The 25,368-nt window shown below is 37.9% G+C and overlaps 1 long non-coding RNA gene across 6 annotated transcripts in view; it reads left to right on the top strand.

The window, feature by feature from the left end:
- The window catches only part of LOC146407046 (uncharacterized), a 287,817-nt gene that overhangs the window by 190,506 nt on the left and 71,943 nt on the right, over positions 1–25,368 (top strand). For 2 of the 6 annotated variants that reach the window (XR_014822400.1, XR_014822411.1), the window contains exon 4: positions 3,124–3,226. The exons of 3 other annotated variants lie outside the window; for them this stretch is intronic. This is a non-coding gene — a long non-coding RNA (uncharacterized LOC146407046). Of the gene's footprint in view, positions 1–3,123; positions 3,227–13,849; positions 13,899–25,368 lie in introns of all 6 variants that reach the window. One more of the 6 variants, XR_014822410.1, reaches the window with a different exon arrangement.

Genomic DNA, 25,368 nt, shown 5'->3' with positions numbered 1-25,368 from the left:
TAAAATGGGTGAAGTCCTTATTCAAGGATGATATTGTTGGAAAAAAAGTATTTGTGAAACTTCTAAAATTGCCTTAAAGTTCAGCATTGAATTCTTTTAATATCTTTAATCATTCTTTTTGTGGATCCATTTGACTTAGAATTTCCAGGAGCAAAAATATTCAGATCAAGAAATGGTGGGAAGTCAGCCTGAGTTATAAAGATATTAGTCAAAACAGAGATGCCAGTATAAAAAAAAAAAATGTGATGGGTTCCTTGTAGGATTTGGATGTAGGCTTGACTAGAAAATGCAAGAATTATTATATTGAGTATGTGTATTTTAAAAAGTACCATTTACTTATACTTTCTGAGACTCATCTCTTTTTATTTATTTTTATAATGATTTTTATTTTTTCCGTCATAGCTGATTTACAGTGTTCTGTCAATTTTCTACTGCACAGCGAGGTGACCCAGACACACATACACATATACATTTTTTTCTCACATTATCATGCTCCATTACAAGTGACCAGACATAGTTCCCAGTGCAGGATCCCATTGCTTATCCATTCCAAAGGCAATATTTTGCATCTATTAACCCCAAATTCCCAGTCCCTCACACTCCCCCCACCCATGGCAACCACAAGTCTGTTCTCCAAGTCCATGATTTTCTTTTCTGTGGAAAGGTTCATTTGTGCAATATATTTGATTCCAGATATAAGTGAAATCATAAGGTATTTTTCTTTCTCTTTCTGACTTGTACAAGAGTCTCTAGTTCCATCCATGTTGCTGCAAATGACATTATTTTGTCCTTTTTTATGGCTGGGTAGTATTCTATTGTGTATATATACCACATCTTAATCCAGTCATCTGTCAGTGGACATTTAGGTTGTTTCCATGTCTTGGCTATTGTGAATAGTGCTACAATGAATATGTGGGTGCATGTGTCTTTTTCAAGGAAAATTTTGTCTAGATATATGCCCAAGAGTGAGATTGCTGGGTCATATGGTAGTTCTATGGTTTTCTAAGGTACCTCCATACTGTAAACACTCCTTTGGAAGAGAGAGCAAGATAACTGCTAAATTGGTTTCTTTGTAATCTCCCCTCTTATTCTAGGATATATCAGGAAGCTATGACAATACTAAAAATTTTTCTCACTTAAGAATAATGATAGAAATAAAAGAGATTTCTTCTCCTTGCTTGAAAAATATACAAGCAACTTTATTGTTCCCTTCTAAAATGGAGACTAGCTTGAACTGGAGACTCTAGATAACAGTTTATTACCTTCACCAAAAAAATTTTAACAGAGATAATCCACCACAAAACCCAAAAATACTCTAAAATTTGAATTGGAATATAATAACAACTTTAAAGATTATAACCAGTGTTATTTTATGCTCACCAATCATTTTCTTAGTCTTTTCCACAATATCAATATGCACTTTTAACAGTATATTTGAGGATCTTTAAAATTATATGCTCCCCTGGGAGTTCCTGTCATGGCTCAGTGGTTAATGAATCCAACTAAGAACCATGAGGTTGTGGGTTCGATCCCTGGCCTTGCTCAGTGGGTTAAGGATCCGGCATTGCCGCGAGCTGTGGTGTAGGTCGCAGACATGGCTTGGATCCCACCTTGCTGTGCCTGTGGTGTAGGCCGGCAGCTACAGCTCAGATTAGACCCCTAGCCTGGGAACCTCCATATGCTGCGGGAGCGGCCCTAGAAAAGGCAAAAGACAAAAAAAAATTATATGTTCCCATTCTGTAAATGAGGAAACGAGGGACCAGAGAGAAGATGAATCTTTGCTAAAGTCACTCCATTAATTAATGGCTGTGATAGTCTATAATACAAGGGTTTTAATCCTTGGTCCAGGTATTTTCTTTTATAGAATTCTTCACAGGGGCGAACATTAAAAATAACTTAAATACATTTTATCTACTTCCATACAAATCCAACTCAATTTCGTAGAGCAATTCAGCTCTGTCTCAGATTTGTTTAAGCCCATTATCTCACTGCTTAGGCAAATAAAAAAAAACATTTAACTAGACACTTTAGATAATAATTTACTGATCATAAATTTTTACTCAAAAAAAATTAGGGGCCTCAGATCCAACCTTTACACCACTACCACCCCAACAGATTCCCAAAATACAGACCATTCATGTCAGAATATTACACCAAATGTAGTTTTTCCATCTAATTACATATATATATTTATATTTTATATTAAAAATAGAATATACTATTGAATCTTTGTTCACTCACTTATTCAACAAATATTAAGAACTTACTTAAAGTGTATGGCTCTTTTCTAATTAAAATATCATAAATATCTCTCCAAGTTACAAAATGTAATTCTAGAATATTGTTTCAAATAGCTATAAAACATGATATTGCATATTCCATTAATTCATTTTACCAAAGTATATTTAACAAGTCTGCTATTGAAGCATATTGATGGCTGATAATCTACCACTCCATATCTTCCTGAAAATGACGGCATCTCTGCAAATTCTTGTCTTCTAGATCAAAATGCTCTAGCGCTTCTTGTCTTATATCCTCTAACTTAATTTGACCAAATCGAAAGGAAAGGTATGAAGCAGCAATGAGCCATTGTCTTCTTCTAAGTGAGGAAACAGAAGAATTCACTCTTTCTTCAGCTGGCCATTAAACCAGCATCCATCAAGTCCCTTTGTCAGGTCAAAGGTACCTGATGTACAGTGATGTAGAAAGCAAGAGAGAGAGGAATAAGGGACAAATACCTTACTATAGAGTATCAGAATTAGAAGACAACATTTGCCGAAGTTAGACAGTTGTTCTTCAACTGAATCAGAGCAAAGACTAAGCTAACTTTACCAATATCTAGTTCAGAATGTGTGTTTTACTCTTGTGAATGTCTTTTCAGTTTTAGAATTTGTATTGGTTATCCACTGCTGCCTAACAAAGCACCCTAAAGCTTAGCAGCTTAAACTATCGGACATTTAACATCTCACAGTTCCTGTAGGCCAGGTATGGGGGAGCAACTTAGCTGGTAATTCAGGCTCTCTGCAGCTGAGGCTGCATCATCTAGAGGATTAGCTGGGCCTTGCAAACCCAGTTCCAGGGAGGGCTCGCTCACACGACTGTTCAGTCTCATTTTCTTTCCAGTTTTTGGCAGGAGACCTCCATTTCTTGCCCCATGGACCTCTGCACAGGACCAGTTGAGTGTCCTGTCATGGCAGCTGTCTTCCCCCTGAGCAAGTAATCCAAGGTACATATGTTTATATGTTATATGATATATACATTTATATATATGTTTATGTATGTATGGCTGAGTCACTTTGCTGTACAACAGAAATTGGCACAACATTGTAAATCAACTATAATTTTTAAAAAGAGAGAAGGGAAAAACCTTTTTAAAAAGCAAAAAGAAAAGAAAACCAGCAATAAAAGCAGTTCCTCATGTGGGTATCCATTATTTAATTTAAAAAAATAAAAAATAGGATTTCCTGTCATGGTGAAGCAGAAACAAATCCGACTAGGAACCATGAGGTTGCAGGTTCAATTCCTGGCCTCGCTCAGTAAGCTAAGGATCTGGCATAGCCATGAGCTGTGGTGTAGGTTGCAGACACGGCTTGGATCTGGCATTGCTGTGGCTATGGTGTAGGTTGGCAGCTACAGTTCTGATTAGCTCCCTTGCCTGGGAACCACCATATGCCATGGGCTAGCCCCTAAAAAGACAAAAAGACAAAAATAAAATAAAATAAAATACAATAAAATAAAATAAAATAAAATAAAATAAAATAAAATAAAATAAAATATAAGAAAAATCCCATGTAGCCTAAAAACTCAGAAAATAAAGGATATTGTCTTTATTGCAATAGCATGTTTAATATGGAGACCATAAGATTGATACAAATTGTCCATAGCTTCATGAGAGAAAATAGAATAAAATCTATAAAACAAGAGGCAAAGTTGGAGATTATTTTTCTAGTTTTCTAATTTGACCTGTATGTCAGGGTACCTGATGAGATGAAACTAAAAAAAAAAAAAAAAAAAAAAAAAAGGAAATTATAGCAGCCACTCCTATTAATAAGGCCAGAGACAAACTTCCACTTTAAGAAAGATTTTCATGATGACAGGAAAAATTTACTGGGAGGCCCACTTTGTTTCATAAACCTAAGGCCAGCAGGTACCCAGAGCCCTGGAGATGTGTAATAGGACCTCTTAATTTGTGTGTGCAATCTCAAAGACCGCCTATCCCAATCTCTCTCACTGTGCACAGAACCGGAAGGGTAGTATTCATAGAACCTCAAGATTCCAGGAGTAATCTGCTGGGAAAAAGATAATTAACACTCTAACACAGTTCCTCCAAAGTGAAGGAACGCTGTCTAGATAGCCCAAGGGATTCTGACAAAGGTTCAAAAGTAGGAAGGGTAATTAGATTCTAGAATTGCCCTAACTATGAGGGTAGACCCTGGTACTGGGTGGGTGAGAAGTAGAGTGGGGGGCAGTCTCTGTGCCTGTGAGCTGGCAGCTCTGCAAGGGACAGGCTCTTACCTTGGGAAAATAAATGAGGCTAAATCAGCAGAGTATTGGGAATGCTGAGTAATCCTTTGAGTAGAACCCTGGGGCAGGAGACTGTCTCCTGTGGAGGAGCACTGTGGGGGGCTGACCACAAATGCCTGAGAACCAAGGCAGAGAACAGAGATCAGGGATGGCAAGGGGCTGACTCTTAACACAGTTTGAAGCTCTGGAGCCCATCATGTAATGCCTGAAGACCAGGACCTATCATGAGATGAATGAGATGACTAAGTATCTAATCTGTTTGAGTTATTGTTCTGTGTTGTTTTTTCTTTAGGTGAACACAGGTCCACAAAATTGGATTATTCACAGTCCTTGGTTCATGACAACTGTTAGTTCAAGCATAAACCTCTTTTAATTTTTTAATAAGATAATGAAGACTCATAATTCTTTACCCCATCAGGAATTGTAAGTTAATGTCAGTGTTATGGGTTGCACTGTGTACTTGCACAATTCATAGATTGAGGTCCTAACCCCCAGTTCCTCAGAATGTAATCTTATTTGGAAACAGGGTCATTCTAGATATGATTCACTAAGTGAAGATGAGGTCATTAGGGTGGGCTGTCATCCAAAATGACTGGTGTCCATTTAAAAAGGGGAAATCTGGACCCAAAGACAGGCACACATAGAGGGAAGACACTCTTCTGCAAGCAAAGGAGAGAAGCCTGGACATATCCTTTTCTCACAGCTCTCCTGATTTTTGGATTTCTAACCTCCAGAACAGTGAGACAAAAAATTTCTATTCCTTAAGTCAGCTGGTTATTGGTACTTTATTAAGGCAGCTCTAGCAAACTACTACAATCAGTAATTTATGTTTACCAGCGTGCTGCTCTCCATTCCTTCCTCAGCCTTTCCTTTAGAATTAACATATTCTGAAATTTGTATGTGCATATTTACATAATTGAGGCATTGAATTAAAGCCAGTAGCCACCTAACCCCAGAATTCACAGTATATGAAAACTAAACATTTGTGTATTTAAATCACTCAGTTTCTGCTACTTATAGCTAAAATCATTACTGGTTAATATAGAAAAGGACTGTATTTCCTTGTGAAGTGCATGTAAAAGGGTGTGAGAATTGCATTTTGATTTTGAAACTCTAACTTGTAGAAGACAAAAGGTTTAAGTATTCAGATTACTACATGTCTGAAGTATTTATACATAAGTAAGCTGAGGCTCAAGGAAAGAAAGCCATGTGCTTATGGTTCCATATCTGGCAAGGACTAGCCTTGGGTAAAGGACTAATATGTGCACACATTTTTAAGATCGAAACTGAGGCTGGTAATGGTAAATACAGACTTGTCCCAATTCCCAGCTCTATAACTTCGATGGTGTTATTTCCGCTATAGCTTTCAATTTACTAGACTTAGTTTTATCTCAATCTGCCTCCCATTGAGCCAAAAGCATCTCCTACAACCAAAAGTTATATATCACTTTCATTACTCTTTCCTGTCATGAAGCAATACTGACATTCTTGGACGAGAACCCTGTGAAACAGCTGTTTCAATTAAGTGCTTCTCAGGTATTCAGAAAAAAATTTAACTGCTGGTAATGGCTGGATGCTATGTATGAGAACTGATGCTCCGTTCTATTCTTTTCTTTCTCTTTCCCATTATAAACACCCTTCACCCCACAAGCCAGCTTACACACCATCCTGGAGAACATATTCTTGGAAAATAATCTGTTGGGAAAGATGATCAAGAAATAACACTTGGTTAAAAAAAAAAAAATCTAATCACCAAAGGGCTGTATCTGGAGTACTCAGTTTTGTTAACAGGAAGAAAAAAGCACCATCCCTCTCTGCATAGACCATATCTTATGTTTTTCTAATTAAGTTCCCATTCAGTGGCCTCAACAAAGCTGCATTCTATTGTCTCTTAACTTGGTCCCCAAAGTGCTGGAAATAACTTTATGCCACTAAATTGCCACAGCAAAAGTGATGGAAATCATTAATAACTCTGATAATGTAGGCATTAAGGTTTGGATTGCTGCTTTGGGATACTCTTTCTAATGAAACCATGGTTTGCTAAGCTGCAACTATTCACCATATCACAAAGAACAAATTTCTACATGTGGACACTTGTTGGTAGCTGAACTGGGAGTGAAGTTGCAATGAGTTATGCCTCAAGAATTTGGAAGTAATGATGTTGGATCAGAGATAGAGTATAAAGTCCACACTAATGGAATCAATATATGCAAAGGTATCTTTAAAAAAGAGAATGGTTCCAAGCCATTAAGACTGAACTATTAGAAGAAGAAAGATACTAACAAATCCTTAGAAATGATATCAATCAGTAGAGGGGATGTTCTGAAATAGAAGCATAGATCCAAAGAATAACAATGACAGGTGTTGAATTACCTAACCAGATTTGACCAGGGGGAGCCCCTATTGTGGCTCAGCAGGTTAAGAACCCAACATAGTGTCTGTGAGGATGCGGGTTTGATCCCTGTCCTCACGCATCTGGTTAAGGAACTGGCTTTACCACAAGCTGAGGTATAGGCCACAAATGTGACTCAAATCAGATATTGCTGTGGCTTTGGTGTAGGCCTGCAGCTGAAGCTCCAATTTGACCCCTCCTCTGGAAACTTCCATATGCTACCAGTGCAGCCATAAAAAGAAAAAAAAATTGACCAGGGAAGAGGAATCTTACCCGTGGGCCTTCAATATTAGGACTTCACTGGCATATGCCTAACTAGAGATGATCTATCATTACAACAAGCTAATCTACCCTATGACACTTATCTTAACTACCTGACCTTTTTCTGATTTGATCCTCAATAGCCAGCTTATTGATAATACAGCTGCCCATGGAGATCTTCAAACGGGGAAATATGCCAACATAAATGTTGTAGTCCACAAGACAGAAATATTCTCAAATATAATTTAACAAATAAGGATTCTGATTTAGGGGTTTATATATCAATATTTTTTAGTGTGGTTAGGGTGAATCTTTCCCTGAAAATTCATCTACTTTCAGTGGATGAAAATCCAGTTTTGTAGACCTATGAGGCTAAGGACTGTCATAAATTCAATATAGTAACATCATCCTGTAAGACATTGCCCTGTGGCTCTGCCCAACCCTTGCCAATGTCTTTTAGGTCTGTCTTCAACAGATTTGGATGAGGATGAACCAAAATCATGAATAAATCCTGGGCTCTTATATTCCCTGCTCAAGCCTTGCAGGACTAACCTTCCATTTCTTCACTAAAGGCAGGCTTCATTTCAGGATGACACATTTGCAAATGTTATGATTAGGCTAAAGCTTGAATGAACATCTATTTCATCCCATGGTCTGCAATTAAGCAATCAACGTGTTTGTACCCAACACCCACTGAAAAGATGTCCATCAAGAACTCCCTGAAGGCAGATGCCATTTTTTCATTTCAGTTCCAAGTGGTTTAAGAGTCTTTCACCAAAGCTCCTCACTGACAGAATCTATGGACTTAAGTACCTACTCCCTGAGTTACCCTCAAACGGTTCACCTGCAAAGTTATAGGAACATTTTCTGTAGCAATCTTCTCACAAGCAACAGGCCAACACCAAACAGCAGATAAGACATCAGAGAAGGTTTGTAGGCAGAGATATACCATTTACTAACTTACCTTGTTCTGAGTAATTAAAAATTATGCTAAGTCCAGGAATCAGCTAATCTTTCAGCAAAGCCATACATTAGGAATTTGTTTTCTTCTTAGCACTTGCAAAATAAAAGAAAGTATTGAAAAGGAGGCCTTGGAGTTCCCGTTATGGCTCAATGGAAATGAACCCTACTAGTGTCCATGAGGATGCAGGTTTGATCCCTAGCCTCACTCAGTGGGTTAAGGATCCAGCATTGCCATAAGCTATGGTGGAGGTTGCAGATGCAGCTCAGATCTGGTGTGCAGAAGCTGTGGCTGTGGCCAGCAGCTGCAGCTTTGATTCAACCCATAACCATGGGTATGGCCCTAAAAGAACAATAATAATAATAATAATAAATAATAAATTGAAAATTAAAGGGAGTTCCCATTATGGCACAGCAGAAACAAATCCGATTAATATCTATGTGGATTTGGGTTTGATCCCTGGCCCCATTCACAGGGTCAGCCATCTGGCGTTGCAGTAAGCTGTGGTGTGGGTCTCAAACATGGCTTGGATCCCGTGTTGCTGTGGCTGTGGCATAGGCCAGCAGCTGTAGCTCTGATTCAACCCCTGGTAACTTCCATATGCTGCAGGAGCAAGCAGCCCTAAAAAGCAAAAAAAAAAAAAAAAAAAAAAAAAAAATTAATTAAAAATTTAAAAAAAAATTTTTTTTTAAAGTGAAGGAAGCCTTGCATGAGACACTTATGACCCTGAGGTACAATGAACTTGACTGAGACAAATGCTGCCCTGAATTTGCAGAATGACATCACATGTATAGATACACAAACATATGTGCATGTAAATAAAGAAGATAACACATGCTAAAAGAAAAAGCCATTCCCCAGCATGGAGAGAAATAATTTCTCAGCATGAAAAGCAAACACCATGACGGCCAGATCCCTTGTGGAGACAAAGCTGCTGTACTTCCTCTTGTAAGGATCAGACAATAAGTACAACTGCCTACCATATTTTAACTCAAAAATGATTAAGATGATTGGAAATTGGAGTTTTCTGGGATTATGCAAGCATGCATTCAATGGGCCATCTGGTCAGTGGATGCTTTCTGGTCCAGGCCAACTGTACCTAAGTTGATGGGAAATCCTTTTATAGATTTTGCTACTGTTTCATGTTATATTGAATAAGGGCCCGTGATGACAAGACCATAACATTATGGAATGGGATATAATGACAACCTACAGATTGAATGGGGGGTAGCTTTCATTTTGGAAGGGATGGTTACTACCCACCAGATTCAAAGTGCATGTGGCAGATGGAAGAAAAGGGAATAGCTTCTTTGCCTGTAGGGTTCAATGGACGGACAGAACTGCCTTGCCAACAAGCTGAATGACTCCAAATAACTTGGCAGGCCTCTGCCAGAATAATTACTAAGAGGGCATGAAAAAAATAATAGAGTACAGATTTAAATTTGAGGGGAAATTTTATATCAAACGAACCTGAAAAAATAATAAGTGATCCTTCTGAGTATTTTATAGATGCATCACTTCTTAACAAAATATGCAATTAGACATCAGGGCTTCCTATCCAGGTATTTTAGGAAGAAAATGTTTCCTTATACTACCCTGAACTTCTAGAAGGAAAGCTCCACTCAGGAAACTTTTTTTTATTTTAATATGGCCTTGTCAAGGTATAGACTTTTAAAGCACATACTTGGGCTTTGCCTATCTCTAATTACATGGTCTGAATTATTATGATGCTTATTTAGATTTTTTTTCTAATTTAACAAAGGACAACTCTGGCAATCAGTATTCTCAGAGGTCGATCATAAATAAATGTCTCCTGCCATTGACTGTGCTCTTTTTGCCATGATTAAAACTCAGCATTTTAAACTGCTATCTTTAAGTGTGATCCTCAGATAGGAAAAAAGATGTAGGAATGTAAAGACATTTTCAGAAGTCTCTTTCTTGGAAGAATGTGTTCCACTCTTCAAAGATACTTAGTATTTTACAGTTGGAGGCACCATAAATTACCTAAACTCCTTCATCCTATAGATGAGGATGAAACTCAGTTATGGGACATATAAATAGGGATGTTATCAGGCTACATTCCTACTCTGTTGCAGTGTTCTTTGAAATAGTGTCATCTGTCAAAGGGACCCTTGATCATTAAAATTGTATAGTTACTAAAAAAAAAAATCAAACTTTATTTCTCCCCTGCCCAACCCCAATTCTGCTACATAGATCACTTCCCTAAATACCTAACTCTAAATAATACACTACTGGAGTTCCTGTCATGGCTCAGTGGTTAACGAATCCAACTAGGAACCATGAAGTTGCGGGTTCAATCCCTGGCCTTGCTCAGTGGATTAAGGATCCAGCGTTGCCATGAGCTGTGGTGTAGGTTGCAGACGTGGCTCGGATCTGGCGTTGCTGTGGCTCTGGTGTAGGCCAGGGGCTACAGCTCCAATTAGACCCCTAGCCTGGGAACCTCCATATGCCGTGGGTACAGCCCTAAAAAAGGCAAAAAGACAAAAAAAATACACTACTAACTAGATTTCTTAATTCTTTGGTTTTAGAAATTACTCATAGCCTTTTCATTAACAAAGATAAGGATTTATCTCCCTTCAACTCTCCTTTTTCTACTTCAAAATTGTGTAGTATATTTACTATTATTTCTAATAGTACTTTGTATTGTTAAATGATATATTAGGACATCTCATGTCTTATGTCATCATCATTCTATAGTTTTTCTTGATTCTCTATATATAAAATGAGGATGTTCCTTCCGAAATCTCTATACTTCTAAACTCTAATTCCTGTCTTCAGGTCCTTACATTTATCTTATGTTCTATAACCATAATTACATATAGATCTTTCATGTTCTTAGTGGATTTTTAGAGATGAATTGAACAAATAATGTTGTTTATTATTTGCTTATATAGCACTAAGGATGTTCAAGGATTGCATTTCCTTTCTATGTGAGTTTGAGCAAATGATCCTAGAATCCAGGTAAAATGGAATCTCTTACACTGCATCACAGTTTCAAAATCATGTTACATTTTAGTTTGCTTTATATTTTCACCATGACTTTCCTATCAGACTTTTGTTTTTCCTGGAGTTAGAAAATCACATATTTTATTTTTCAGAGTAGAAATAACATGGTTTCTTTATCATATTCCTTAGGCTTTCCTTTCTAATGCTTAGAAATAACTCCATTCTTTTTCTTGAAGATACTCTTAGAGCTTGCTGACTTCCTATGTAAAACAGATCCGTTGCTTTCAAGGCATTGAAACATCATTCAGAGTATGATTTCATTTCACTGGACTATGTCATTCGGTTCCCAGGCCAAAAAAAAAACAAAACAAAACAAAACAACAACAACAACAACAAAAAGAAACTCCTCTAGATAATTAAAGCAGAGAGATGAATTTCCCCTTGAGGTAATTCATTACTAAAGTGTTGGAAGGACACACAGAGGAAAAGGAAGAAGGTGATATTATCCAGGGGCAATAACTGCAGTAAGCCACCACCACCCTTGCAGAACACCTGAGCCCACACTCCCCTCTACCACTAAGAAGCTCATAGCCTCCAATCCCTTGATGGTCTAGAAACACTTCCTCTATGGATGCTGGCTGGAGGTCCTACCAACGTGACAAGTGCAGTTGTGTTAAAGCTACTGAAGCCATGGCCAGAATCACAAGGTCTTCTACATCCCTCTTCTACTTTCATTCAAAATTCTATTGGATGAAATAAATTAGAACCAGTTAGAAGCAATAGAGTCTCAAAAAGTTAGTTTTCAGATTTCCAGGCCTAGGAGTACAAAGGAGAGTATAGGTATTCAGTGGGTAGCTGATCAATATCTGAAGAAACAATGTCTGAAACAGACTTTGATGAGCTTACATCTTCCATGTTTGTGTAAAAAAGTCTAATTCCTCAACTGATTCTCTGAAAATATTCTTAGAAGGTAAACATCCTGACTCTCTATGTAATAGAAGGTGCTGATATTCTGTCTTTACATTTAATTGGTAGTTTTGTTAAGTACAGAACTCTAAGTTCAAAATTGTTTTCACTTTAAACTGGGAGACGTTGCTCTGTTGTCTTCTAGAACTCTGTTCACCTCCTGAGAGGTATGTTACAAGTCAGGTTCTTGCTGTAGGATTTTTTTTTACTTCTTTTCTTACTGGAAAAAAAATTGCCTCAAAACCAGTTCTTCCTCAAACTATTTTAAGTGTATTCAGTTCTCTAACCCAAGAAATATCTGCCATCACCTTGGAACAGACCCATTAAATCTATCAAGTGAATTTTTGCAATAGCCTCCTAACTGCTCTCTATTTCTACTCTTGGACCCAACTTCCCAAAATATATTTGCCACAGAGCAACCAGTGTTATATTTTTAAAATATAAATCAGTTAATATCATCCTTTTAATTAGAATAATTCAGTGGCTTCCTTTATCAGTTTGCTTTTGCTGTATAACAAATCACCCCAAAACTTAGGGGCCTGAAATAACAAATACTTGGATTTCTCTTGCACTTTCATGTGTCAGTGCAAAGTGTTTCTGGCCAGGCTGCACTTGTTTGAATCTGGATGGTCAAAGTTGATCTCTTTCAAATGTCTGGCAATTGGTAAACTAGTTGGTCTAGCGTGGAAGGGGTGGCGCCTAAGTTGAAGTAGCTCATCTTTGCTCTGTGTGGCATTGCATCTTCTACTGGACTTCAAAGGAGAGTCTCAAGGTTCCTGACATCTGAAGAGAACAAATATCAATATATAAATGCTCTTCAGTTTTCTGCTTGCATCACACTTACTATGTCCAAGCACCCAAAGCAAAACACCTGGCCAGAGTTTCACTATACACATTCATTGTGGTCCATGTGGAACTAAGAAATCATGAGGAAAAATGTCTATTCAGGTCTTTTGCCCATTTTTCCACTAGGTTGTTGGTTTTTTGCTGTAGAATTGTATCAGTTGCTTGTATGTTTTAGAGATGAAGCCCTTGTCAGTTGCATCATTTGAAACTATTTTCTCCCATTCTGTAAGTTGTCTTTTTGTTTTCTTTTTGATTCCCTTTGCTGTGAAAAAGCTTGTCAGTTTGATGAGGTCCCATTGGTTTATTTTTGCTTTTATTTCTGTTGCTTTGGGAGACTGACCTGAGAAAACATTTGTAAGGTTGATGTCAGAGAATGTTTTGCCTATGGTACCACTCATATCTGGTATCTAATATACAGCACAAATGAACCTTTCCAGAGAAAGGAAAATCATGGACTTGGAGAAAAGACTTGTGGTTGCCCGGAGGGAGGGAAAGGAAGTGGGATGGATTGGGAGCTTGAGGTTAATGGGTGCAAACTATTGCTTTTGAAATGGATTAACAATGAGATCCTGCTGTGTAGCACTGAGAACTATGTCTAGACACTTATAATGGAGCATAACAATGGGAGAAAAAAGTATGTACACCTGTATGAGTAACTGTGTCCCCAAGATGTACAGTGGAAAATAAAAAAATTGTGTTGGGGAAATAACAATTTAAAAAAAAGAAATAGGAACACACAGAAAAAATAAAATAAAATCATGAGGAAGTCAAATGCAATAAAACATCATGCTATCAGTGGACGGATACTTCCTTTGCTAGGAGTTTTTCCAGACAATGCTAATCTTCATTATTCAATAACCCATCACTGCATGTCTATGAAGTACCAAAGACTGAAGATACATGTATGACTAAGACATAGTCTCTGGTTTTAGGAGGTCCCTTGGGTGAGGAAGCCACAAACACAAGCAACCTGGAATTAAGGTAATTAAAGGAATCTATCTGAATTGAAAAAGACAAATGAGCAAACTGAAAGAGCTCACTATGTCACATTTGGTGAAAATTGGCAAACCCACACTTAGATAAACTTTGGAAAATTTTTTACATTTTAAATATAAAGGGAAAAAAACCTTTTAACGAAAATTAACAAATGGAATGATCAAAGGAAAAAGATATAAGATTGACCTAAAATTTCTCTAAAATGTTGTATGCAAGAATTCATAGGAGCAGTATGTATAGTTTTGCAAAGTTGTGACCTAAGAATTTTTCCCCAAATTTTCTACCTTTAAAGAGAACAGTCCTCAGAATTAAAGGGCCTTCCTGTTAAAAAAAAAATTACTTGAGTATGCATGCTACTTAATGGAGAAATGAAGTCATATTAGGAGTTTTAGAATAGAGAATTCAAGATATAAAAAGATTTGAAGGTCATACCTTCTGTTTAGCCTAAAAACTCCAGATCCATTTAAATTATATCGATATATGGTCAGGTGGATATTACAGCCTGGGGCAAGGATGTAGCCTGTTTTCTGCTATTGTTTATTTTTATTTTTGCTCTTTTCAGAAGAAGAAGAAAAATTTTCATTAGTCATATTCTTCCTTCCACGCTTTAGAAGGCGTAACTTATTTATTTATTTATTTATTTATTTATTTATTTTAGGACTGCTCTTGCAACACATGGAAGTTCCCAGGCTAGGGTTTGAATCAGAGCTGCGGCAGCCAGCCTGTACCACAGACACAGAAATGCCAGATCTGAGCTGCATCTGAGACCTACACCACAGCTCATAGCAACATCGGATCCTTAACCCACTGAGTGGGGCCAGGGATCGAACCCGCATGCTCATGGATGCAGGTTGGGTTCGTTACCATTGATCCACAAAGGGAACTCCCTAGAGGGCATATCTTAACATCTTTGATATATGCTTCAATAGCTGTACAGCCCATCCCAAATGGTTTAAGTATTTGCATGGGTTAGACAGTGCTAGGATGATTAATGAACTTTTTTTCCTGCTGTACCAAAGCAGAATTGTGCTCATTTATTCATTCATCCATTCATTCATATGTCAGTTTACTCAACAAATAGTTATTTAGTGCCTCTGTTTGCTTGTCACTGTATTAGTTGCTGAGGGTGAAATGGTGAAAATCACAGATAATTCCTTACTTTATAGCATGTATCAATATGAGTAATATAAGAAAAATATCTTAAAGTCCATTTTTAGTGCTAACGATTTTAATCAACTATACAGTTTACATTTTTAAAACATATGTTGAAGATCTTGAGCAATTAGAGATTTGGATTGAGAAATATTTTCTGTCACCAAAACTCTCGTCATAATATTTCTGCCTAAGACTTATTCCTTTCTGGGTTATCTTCTCTTTTTTTAACTGTAAGATATTCATAACAATATTTACCATCTTACCATTTGTAAATGTATTAGTCTGCGGCAGTAACTTCATTTACGCTGCTGTGCAAATATCATCATTATCCATCCACAGTACTCTTAATCTTCCCCAACTGAAATTCTGTACCCATTAAACATTAACACCCCATTCTCCCTTGCCCCAGCTCTTGACAACCACTATTTACTTCCTGTTTCTATGAATTTGACTTTAGGTACCTCATCTATGTGGAATACATTTGTCTTTTATGACTTGCTTATTTCACTTAGCATAGTATCTTCAAAGTCCATCTTTGTAGTATGTATCAGAATTCCCTCCTTTTTAAGGCTAAATAATATTCTGTTGTACATAGATACTATGTTTTGTTTATCCATTCGCCCGTGGTTACCTCTTTTTTGCAATAATTTGCTAGAAGTAGGAAAGGAAAGCCAACATATTCCATTACACTGATTTCTGGCAACCGCTTCACTTTAAGCTACAGCCTCAATAACACATAGTCTGTTCTTCCAAGTCACCACAAACAACAGTTTTACCATGTGTTTTGTCACTGCATAATATGTCTTATTTTCCAGCCTTGAATATCAGTTTCCCCACTGACCTCTCCATCAATGTTCATGTTTTAAATGTTTGTTATGATAGCGTCCTACTTCATGAAACTACTTATTTTATTTCTCACAGTAATTCCAGGAGTTATAATAGATAAATCCTGAAATATCACCGCCAGTATTAATTTGGTTTCTTCCAAAGTCAGAAGTCCTCAAGGACCTAAGTGTTGGTAGTTTATTTGGAAGGTGATCTCAGGAGGCAAGAATGAAGGAATAAGGAAAGTGAGACAGGGAAGAGGAAAATCACATATGAAATGTGTTATTAAGGCCACTTCTGTGGGCTCCTTTCTGCAGCAATTGTATACAGAATTCCCCCTAGAACTATCTTCCTAAGGGTGGAGATTGGAGCAATATTGACCCACTTCATTAGATGAGAGTTCCTCCTGGGGATATTAACATTCTTAATTATCCATGATGTATTTACTTGTGTGCAGGCCAGCAGATTCCTGAAGGGATAGAGAAGACCCAGGACAAAATGGAGAAAGATGCTCAGGGTCCATTTGAGGTGGGAAATGGTCAACACAAATTCTATCCAAGTTTTTGTAGAAATCTTCACCTCAGTGGCAGCTGAAATTAAGATGGGCTAAGAATATGCAAGAATGTGACATGTAGTGCCAGAAGTGTCCACTGCAATGGCACAACAACATACAAGGCTTACTAATGACACAGCCAAACACATATATCCCCAGTAGCCCTCCTCCAAACAGCAAGACCCAGGCATCTTCCATATTGTAGCTCTGCCATCTTCAACATATGATTGCCAAAGTCACCATGGTTGTTGCTGGTTTTTTTGTTTGGTTTTGTTTTTTTGGCCGCATCTGCAACGTATGGAAGTTCCCAGGCTAGGGGTCAAATCAGAGCTACAGCGGCAGGCCTACGCCATAGCCACAGAAATGCTGAACCTGAGCCACATCTGTGACCTATGCTGCAGCTTGTGGCAATGCTGGATTTTTAACCCACTTAGCAAGGCTAGGGATCAAACCCAAACCCACATCCTCATGGATACCATGTTGGGTTCTTAACCCACTGAGCCACAGTGGGAACTCTGACCATGATTTTTTTTTTATTTATCTAACCAGGACAAGGAGGAAAAGAAGCATGGGGAATTGCCCATGGGAACTTTTCATGGTCTAGATCTGGAACGGGCAGCTATCACATCCATCTATAACCTGTTGACTAGAAGTCGGTCTCATGGCTGCAGTTAATTGCATGGGAGGCTGGGAAATATCTTTTTTGTGTTCCAGAGGGAAGAGGAAATGGGGTGAACATATAGAAGCCTCTATAATAGAAGTTAAAGACATATATATATATATATATATATATATATATATATATATATTAATTCCATTGTAATATATATTAAAGATTTTAAACTAATTATACTCTTTGACCTAGAAATTATACTTCTACAAGTCCTTCTCTGGGGGATATTCTTCATTAGATCCTCCAGATCCATTCTCCATCCTTCTTCCTTTCCACATCGTGGGCTCCCTAGTATTGTGCTTGGATTCAACCAATGAAAAGCACCGTCAGAGAATGAGAAAAGAGAAAAGCCTGAGCATATTGTTCCCTTGTGTGGCCACATGTTGGGTGTAGCTGAATTCTTCTAGTGCAGGTTACAGTTCATCTTGGGAAGCCAGCTCCTGCAGTTCCAGCCTCCACCACAGCTTTGACTCCCCTTCTGCATCTTAGTTCTAATCACTGCTCCCTCTCTTTGCCCCTTTGAACCTGAGATCTTTCCAGTTCTCCCTCCTCTGTCCTCGAATACTTTTCATCAGGATGAATTACTGAGTTGAAGGTGGGGGTGATATATCAAAAAGAGTGGAGCAAATAGCTTGATTTACATTGAAAGAAAAGAGGAAAGAAAAATATACTGGGGAGGGGAATATATGGGACCAGAAAAGGGGGACAGAAGACATAAGGAGTTAAATGGGCAAAGAAGACCTTTGCCATGTTTCTTGTTGTAAACACTCCTCCGAGGAAACCTACCATAAATATCTTCATTATTTATAATACTCACTGAAAGCCCTGAGATAAGACCCCTTTTCTTTCCCATTTATTGCTTCCTCATTATATCCCTCTATGCGAAGTGAGTTCCCTGTCTTATTTCGCTTCGTGTGTTTGAGGCATCTCTCTATTCAGGATGAGGAAACTGAAGCACAAAAAGGTTAGCTGTTTTTTTAATGCCACTCCTATGTGTTCAGGGATTTCTCTTCCTGTGATAATAATATTTTCTAGAAAGTGGGTTCTAAGAATTAGAAAAATCTTAAAACTGTGTGAGTTTTTAAATTGTGTTTTATTTTCTACTTGTAAAACTAAACTATTGAAGAATCTAAAAAAACTGTGTTGAGGGAGGAAAAGACAAAGAGAGGGAATAAAAAATGGAAAGGGAATACAGTCAATAGTCATAGCATTCATAGATTTCATTCAACAAATATTTATTGAACTGAGAAAACAGCAGGGAGCAAAATAACACTCTAATGGGAGAGAGATGCACAATCAAATGGAAAATAACAGGAAACAACATGACAGAATGCTAGCAGGAGGAGTAAAACCTTGGAGGAGCAGGGGAAGGGGGCCGTTTTAGATGGGCTATCCAGGGAAATGTCTCTGTGGAGTAAGGTGAACAGAGACCTAAGGAGGCCACATTCAAGAGACGAATGTGATGGAGGAATAGGCCACCAGACCATGGGAGGAAAAACATTGCAGCAAAGGAAACAGCAAGCACATGACCCTGGAGCAAGAGCGTTTGAGACGTGGCAAATGGAAGGATTTCCTTCTTTCTTAAAGGTTAATTTTATACATATATTTTTCAAGAGTATCAAATGATTTTATTATAAAACTTAAGCCACTTACTGATATTCACTTAAATATTCTCTTTTCTCTGTAAAGCACAAACAAGAAAATAAAATGAATACACCCAATATACATCACATTTGTTTGTTCATTTATCTGTTGATGGACACCTAGGTTGTCTCCATATCTTGGCTACTGTGAACAATGCTGCAATAAACAAGAAAGTACAAATATCTCCTTGAGATAGTGATTTTATTTCCTTTGAAAACATATACCTGGAAGTGGGATTGCTAGATCCAAAGGTAGTTCTAGTTTTCATTTTTTGAGAAACTTCCATAATGTTTTCCACAATGGCAGCACCAATTTACATTCCTACCAACAGTGCACAAGGGTTCTTTTTTCTCCACATCCTCACCAACAATTAAAATCTTTGGAAATTTTTATAATATCCATCCTGATAAGTGTGAGGTGATATCTCATTACAGTTTTGTTTTATGTTTCTCTGAAAATTAGTGATGTTGAGCATTTTTTAATGCACTGCTAGCCATTTGTATGACCTCTTTGGAAAAATGTCCTTTCAAATCTTTTGCTCATTTTTCAATCTGGTTATTTCATTTTGTTTTCTTTTGCTTGCTCATAAGTAGTATGGAGTCCTTATGTATTTGGGATATCAATCCCTTATCAGATATTTGCAACAACACAAAAGAAACTGGAGGACATTATTTTTAAAAATTTTATTGGAGTGTAGTTGATTTACAATATTATGTTGTTTTAGGTGCACAGTAAAGTGATTAAGTTATACATATACCTCTCTCTTTCTTTTTCAGATACTTTTCTCATAGATGTTAATACAGAATATTGAGTAGAATTTCCTGTGTGCTAGACAGTAGGTCCTTGTTGGTTATCTATTTTACATATAGGAGAATATATTTATGTTAATCCCAAACTCCTAATTTGTCTCTCCGCCCACATTTTCCCTTTAGTAACCATAAGTTTGTTTTCAAAATCTATGAGTCTGTTTCTATTTTGTAAATAAGTCCATCTGTATCATTTGTGTTAGATTCTGCATATAAGTGACATCATATTTATCTTTCTCTCTCTGATAATCTGTAGGTCCATCCATGTTGCTGCAATTGGCATTATGTCATTCTTTTTATGGCTGAGTAATATTCCACTGTATATACATACTACATCTTCTTTATTCATTCCTTGATCAGTGGACATTTATGTTGTTCCCTGTCTTGGCTCCTGCAAATAGTGCTGCAGTGAACACTGGGGTGCATGCATGTTTTTGAATTATGGTTTTCTCTGAATATATGCCCATGAATAGGATTGGTGTATCATATGGTAGTTCTATTTTTAGTTTTTTAAATGAAACTCCTCCAAACTGTTCTCCATAGTGGTTACACCAATATACATTTCCACCAAAAGTGTAGACGATTCCCTTTTCTCCACACCCTTTCCAGAATTTATTTGTAGACTTTTTGATAAATGCCCATTCTGACCACTGTGGAGTAATATCTCATGGCACTTTTGATTTGAATTTCTCTAAAAATTTATGATGTTGGGTATCTTTTCATGTATTTTTTGGTCATCTGTATGTCTTCTTTGGAGAAATGTCTGTTTAGATCTTCTGCTAATTTTTTCATTGAGTTGTTTGGGTTTTTTTGATATAAAGGTACATGAGCTGTTTGTATATTTTGGAGTTTAATCCCTTGCTGGTTGCTTTGCAAATATTTTTCTCTCATACTTAGGGTTGTCTTTTCATTTTGTTTATGGTTTCCTTGGCTGTACAAATGTTTTAAATTTAATTGGGCCTAATTTGTTTATTTTTTTATTTTAATTACTCTAGGAGGTGGATCCAAAGAGATATTGCTGCAATTTATGTCAAAGAGTGTTCTGCCTATGTTTTCCTCTAAGAGTTTTATACTACCTGGCCTTCCATTTGTGTTTTTAATCCATTTTGAGTGTTTTTTAAATGTATGGAATGAGAGAATTTCTAATTTCATTCTTTTACATGTAGCTATCCAGTTTTCCCACTTATTGAATAGACTGTCTTTTCTCCATTGTGTATTCTTGCCTCCTTTGTCACAGATTAATTGACTATAGATGTGTGGATTTATTTCCAGGCTTTCTATCCTATTCTACTTATCTATCTTTCTGTTTTTGTGCAAGTACCTGACTGTTTTGATGATTGTAGCTTTTTAGTGTAGTATAAAGTCAAGGAACCTGATTCTTCTGGCTCTGTTTTTCTTTCTCAAACCTGGAGGTCATTTTGCTAAGTGAAGTAAGCACATATCACATGATTTCGTTTATATGTGAAACCTAAAACAAACTCATAGCAACAGAAAGTAGAATGGTAGTTATCAGATGCTGGGATAGTGGGGGTAAAGGAGAGATTTTGACCAAAGGGTATAAACTTTTAGCTACAGGATGAATAAGATTTGGATACCTTAGTATAGAGCATGGTGAATATAGATAATAATGTATTATATGTTTGAAATTTTCTAAGAGAGTAGATCTCCATGTTTTCAACACACACACACAAAATGGTAACTCTGTGAGGTGATATATATGTTAATTAGTCTGATTTGGTAAACATTTCACAATGTTTACATATTTCAAAAAGTCACATTGTGTACCTTAAATATACACAATTTCTAATCATCAAAAAAGGTAAGCAAAACAAAACAAGAGCATGCAAGACAGACTTTATAACTGTCAAGAGGCCAGGATTGCTGGAGCTCAGTGAGTGAAGGAAAGAGCAGCATAATGTGCAGAAGGACAGCAAGGGATCATGTTGGTCTTAGAGGCCATTGTAGGAACTTTGGACTATGTTCCAGTGGAGTGGAATGCCATTGGATGCTTTTGGACAGAAGGATTGATTGTTATGATGCACATTTTAAATAGCTCACTCTGGCTACTCTGTGAAAATATTGATAACCTCTTGGTTACAACTTGGGTATTTTTCTGTTTTCTTTGTTTTTCTGTTTTAATAATTATCATATTTTATTTTTACAAGCCAAAAATAAAGCATGGTTTATAAGGACACATAGGCAATTATGTGTCGATGCATAATAAATTATAAGACTTAGCAAATGAAAACCACAAATGTTTATTATCTTACAGTTTCTGTGAATCAAGAATCCCAGAACAATTCAGGTGAATGCCTCTGGTCCATGTCTCTGGCTCATGGCATCAACAAGGTGCAGTCTCATGGACTGCCAGGACTGCAGTCATCTTCAGCTCACCTGGTGGGAGATCTGCTTCCAATCTCTCTCACATGGCTCTTGCCAAGCCTCACAACCTCTCTGATTATTGATCAGATAAATAGCAGTTCCTCACCAAAGGGGCCTCTTTCTTTCCCCAGGATGAAAATATCCAGGAGGGAAAGAGAATGAGAAAGAGTCCTTAAGGCAGAAGCCACAGTCTTTTTAAAACCCAATCTCATAAATTATACCCCATCACTTCTGCCATGTTGTAGTCATTATGAATCAGTAGATCCAGCCCACATTCAGGGGGAGGAGTTATACAAGAGCATTAATACTGGGAGGTGGGGAATATGGAGTCCATTGTGGAGGTACTGCCACAATAGCCATCTCCTCCACGCTCATTTTACAGAAGCAAAAACCCATCTGTACTCTACCGCTCACTTTGAGGCCACCACAGGGTGGTTATATTGATGCTGCTAAAAGGGCTTTGAAAACTGCCCAGCACAAGAAAATAGAAGGGCTTATTTTGCTTTGCTCGTTAATATCCTTTCCAGATTTGGCCTGTATTCTTCTTCATCCCTTGTATTAATGATTTTTCTTTCATCACGGGTAGTGCATTCTCTTTCTGTAGTGAAAATCTTCCAGTTTGAACAGAGAAATGACATCAGGGAGGATTAAAGCAGAAAGGAACCAGGTTTAGCATGGGCTTTCTATTTAACTGTCTACCTCCCATTAACAGAGGTTCTGACAACCCAGTTCCCAAAGACCTGAGCACAGCACAGAGAGGAGGCCAGCAGGAAGGATGGGCCAAAGAGGAGCAGGATGGTAAATCTCTTTGCCTTTGATGTTTGTCTTATCTTATTCCATAGTATCCAAATTTGATTGTAAACTTTTTGAAGGCAAAGACTTGAAAAATCTCTAAATTCTCTATTCAAGCTTCAGCATTAAATAATTCCCTAAGGAAAATCCACCTCTACTGAAGGCAACTCAGTTTTTTAAAAAAAAAAATCCAGATTGTAGGGAGACCAAATCAACCTTAAAATTCAGCCTTGTCTAAATTGTGTCATGCTATTCTATGGAAAAATTTCCTTAGAACACAGCTTCTGTTTCAAGATACAAAGATCCAACTCTGGGCAGTTTTCTAGCATCTTCATGCTGGCTTTTTCACCTCTGGCATCCCCTTCCCTTCCTGGGCTCTCCTCCTACTTCAAGTGACTTCTCCTTCAATGTCAGCATCCTCTCCAAGCACTACTACTTTACTCTTAAAATACTCTTTCTATTTATACTCTTATATGTCTCATCAGATTTCTCTGAGACAGATACCCATTCATACTCGAGTACTAATTTAGTCTAGTATTTACACAGACCCCATCTTTCCTGTCATCTAATTACAATACTGAAGGCACTGTTACCAGTTAGAGGAATTCTCAGACAGCCAGCAGGTGGCCATAGGGAGTGTGAAAAAAGGGAGCCCCTGCCCCCTCAAAGCACAGGAGATCTACTTGTTTGAGCCTAAAATTACGCAAGATTCAGTCACTTTAGGGTGAATGGATTAGGAGGGAGGTGTCAGAATGGAGTGCCCATTATCCAAATCTCTTGTGAATACATTAGCATTAATTAATACATACATGAATATGCTTTACATTAATTTGTCTTGTCGAAATATATGTGGGCTGACCATCTGCCTGAGGGCATGCAGGAAGCGTTCCCAGATTTCTCTCAGTAGCCACAAACTGGAGAGTTCACCCCTCTGTTCTCTGTCTGTGTTTGGACAAGAGTTGTTTCAGCTCTTCAAACAACTAGGTGAAGATTATTTATAGGGAAGAAGTCTAAGAAAGGAAAACAATGGTGTCAGCTGCTGTTCTGATAAAAATAAGAGGTGAATACTTGGATGCTGAATGTTTGGTGGCTCCTCCAGGCTGGGCAGGTACAGCCATGACCTTTATTGATAAAGCCAGAGGGAAAGGAAGCTCCAGCTTATGGAATGATTGATTATGCAGCCTCAGATGTGTGACACACATTATCTCATTAAGTCCTCCACACCAGCCCTGAATTAGACCAACTCTACAGAGGGAAAAAGCAAGGCCCAGAGAGTTTAGTATGTCCAAAATCATAGAACCAGGCTTAGTGTCCAGATATGTCTCACTTGGGCACTCCTCTCAGAGAATGTGGATCAGCTCTGACACAAGGAGACTCTGACGGTGAAAAGAAGTCATTTCCTGGAGTGAGAGAGGGAGGCAAAAATAGACAGAGGCTGGGAAGGAGAAAGAAAAGAGGGGACCAGAAGGAGGAGGCTACTGGAAAAGCAGGAGAAGACAGGAAACAAAGAATACAAGGTGAAAGGAAATGAGCTTTGGGAAAGCAGGAGGGAAAAGAAGTCAACAGAGAGTGGGGTGCTTTTCAAGACAGAAACAATTAAAATTTATAATATTCCTTAAGAATCCTATTGCTGGACAACAGAAAATTCAATTGCTATTTTTTTTAACTATCAAAAGAAATAATGACTACAGATGGGAAAAGAAGAAAACGTTTGTTTCGTGTCTTCTATCCTGTACTCTGCTAACCCATGGATATGGGAGAAGTTAGAAAGAGACATCCTCTCTTGCTGGAGGTAGCTCCATAGGCACAGGGCTTGGTGGATTGACTCTATCTTCAGTGCCTTCTTGTTCCCTCCCTTGGGGAGCAACCTGAAGAAATGCACAGGATGGCTGTACCTGCCATGTGTGAGGGCCTATTTTCCAGGAGTTCCTAGCAAATGTATCCTCAGTTCTAATTTGTCCATATTGGATCACATGTTCATTCTTAAACCTATCATTTTGAACAGGGCATAGGATTATGCTGGTAACATAAGCTTGATCAACATACCTAACCTCTAGAACCTGATGGAGTGTCAGCTTCTGCAAAAAGGATGACGGCTAAGGAATTAGATACCATTATGAAAATCAAAGTCATTACCAAAAGAAGAAATTGGTAGTTGGGACAACCACCTCCATATGTCCACCACAGCAAGTGTGGTAGATTGTATGTTATTACTTAATTTTTTCACCTCTTCCTATCTCCATGGGAGGAGCCCACTCTCTGATCCCCATTAAACCTGGGCTTAGGCATGTGACGTAACCCTCTTTGCCCCTAAGTTGGAGTTTTGTCACATGACTGGCTTTGGCCAATGGAATGTTAGCAGATATGGCCTAAGCACAGCAGGATCTTTCCTCTTGCATTCTGCCATCACCCCATAAACATAAACCTGGTAGAGATGGTCCATGGTCCAAGAGGGTGATAGACCTGTGGAACAGACCTGGAGCTAATCTACAGCTTGGGGACTGGCCCATGGAGAAGGCCAGGCCTAGGTCAGCCAACTCCCAGCTGACCTGGATCTATGAACAAAAAAGAATACTTGTGTTCAGCTGCTGAATCTCAAAGGGTTTTAGTACATGTCGTCATTGT

Source organism: Sus scrofa, chromosome 1 (assembly GCF_054392235.1).
Source record: "Sus scrofa isolate SSC_HxYL_T2T_F1_AM1 chromosome 1, Sscrofa_HxYL_maternal_Yorkshire_Landrace_v2.0, whole genome shotgun sequence".
In the NCBI taxonomy this organism is placed as follows: Eukaryota; Metazoa; Chordata; class Mammalia; order Artiodactyla; family Suidae; genus Sus; species Sus scrofa.
This window is presented reverse-complemented; position numbering and strand designations above follow the sequence as displayed.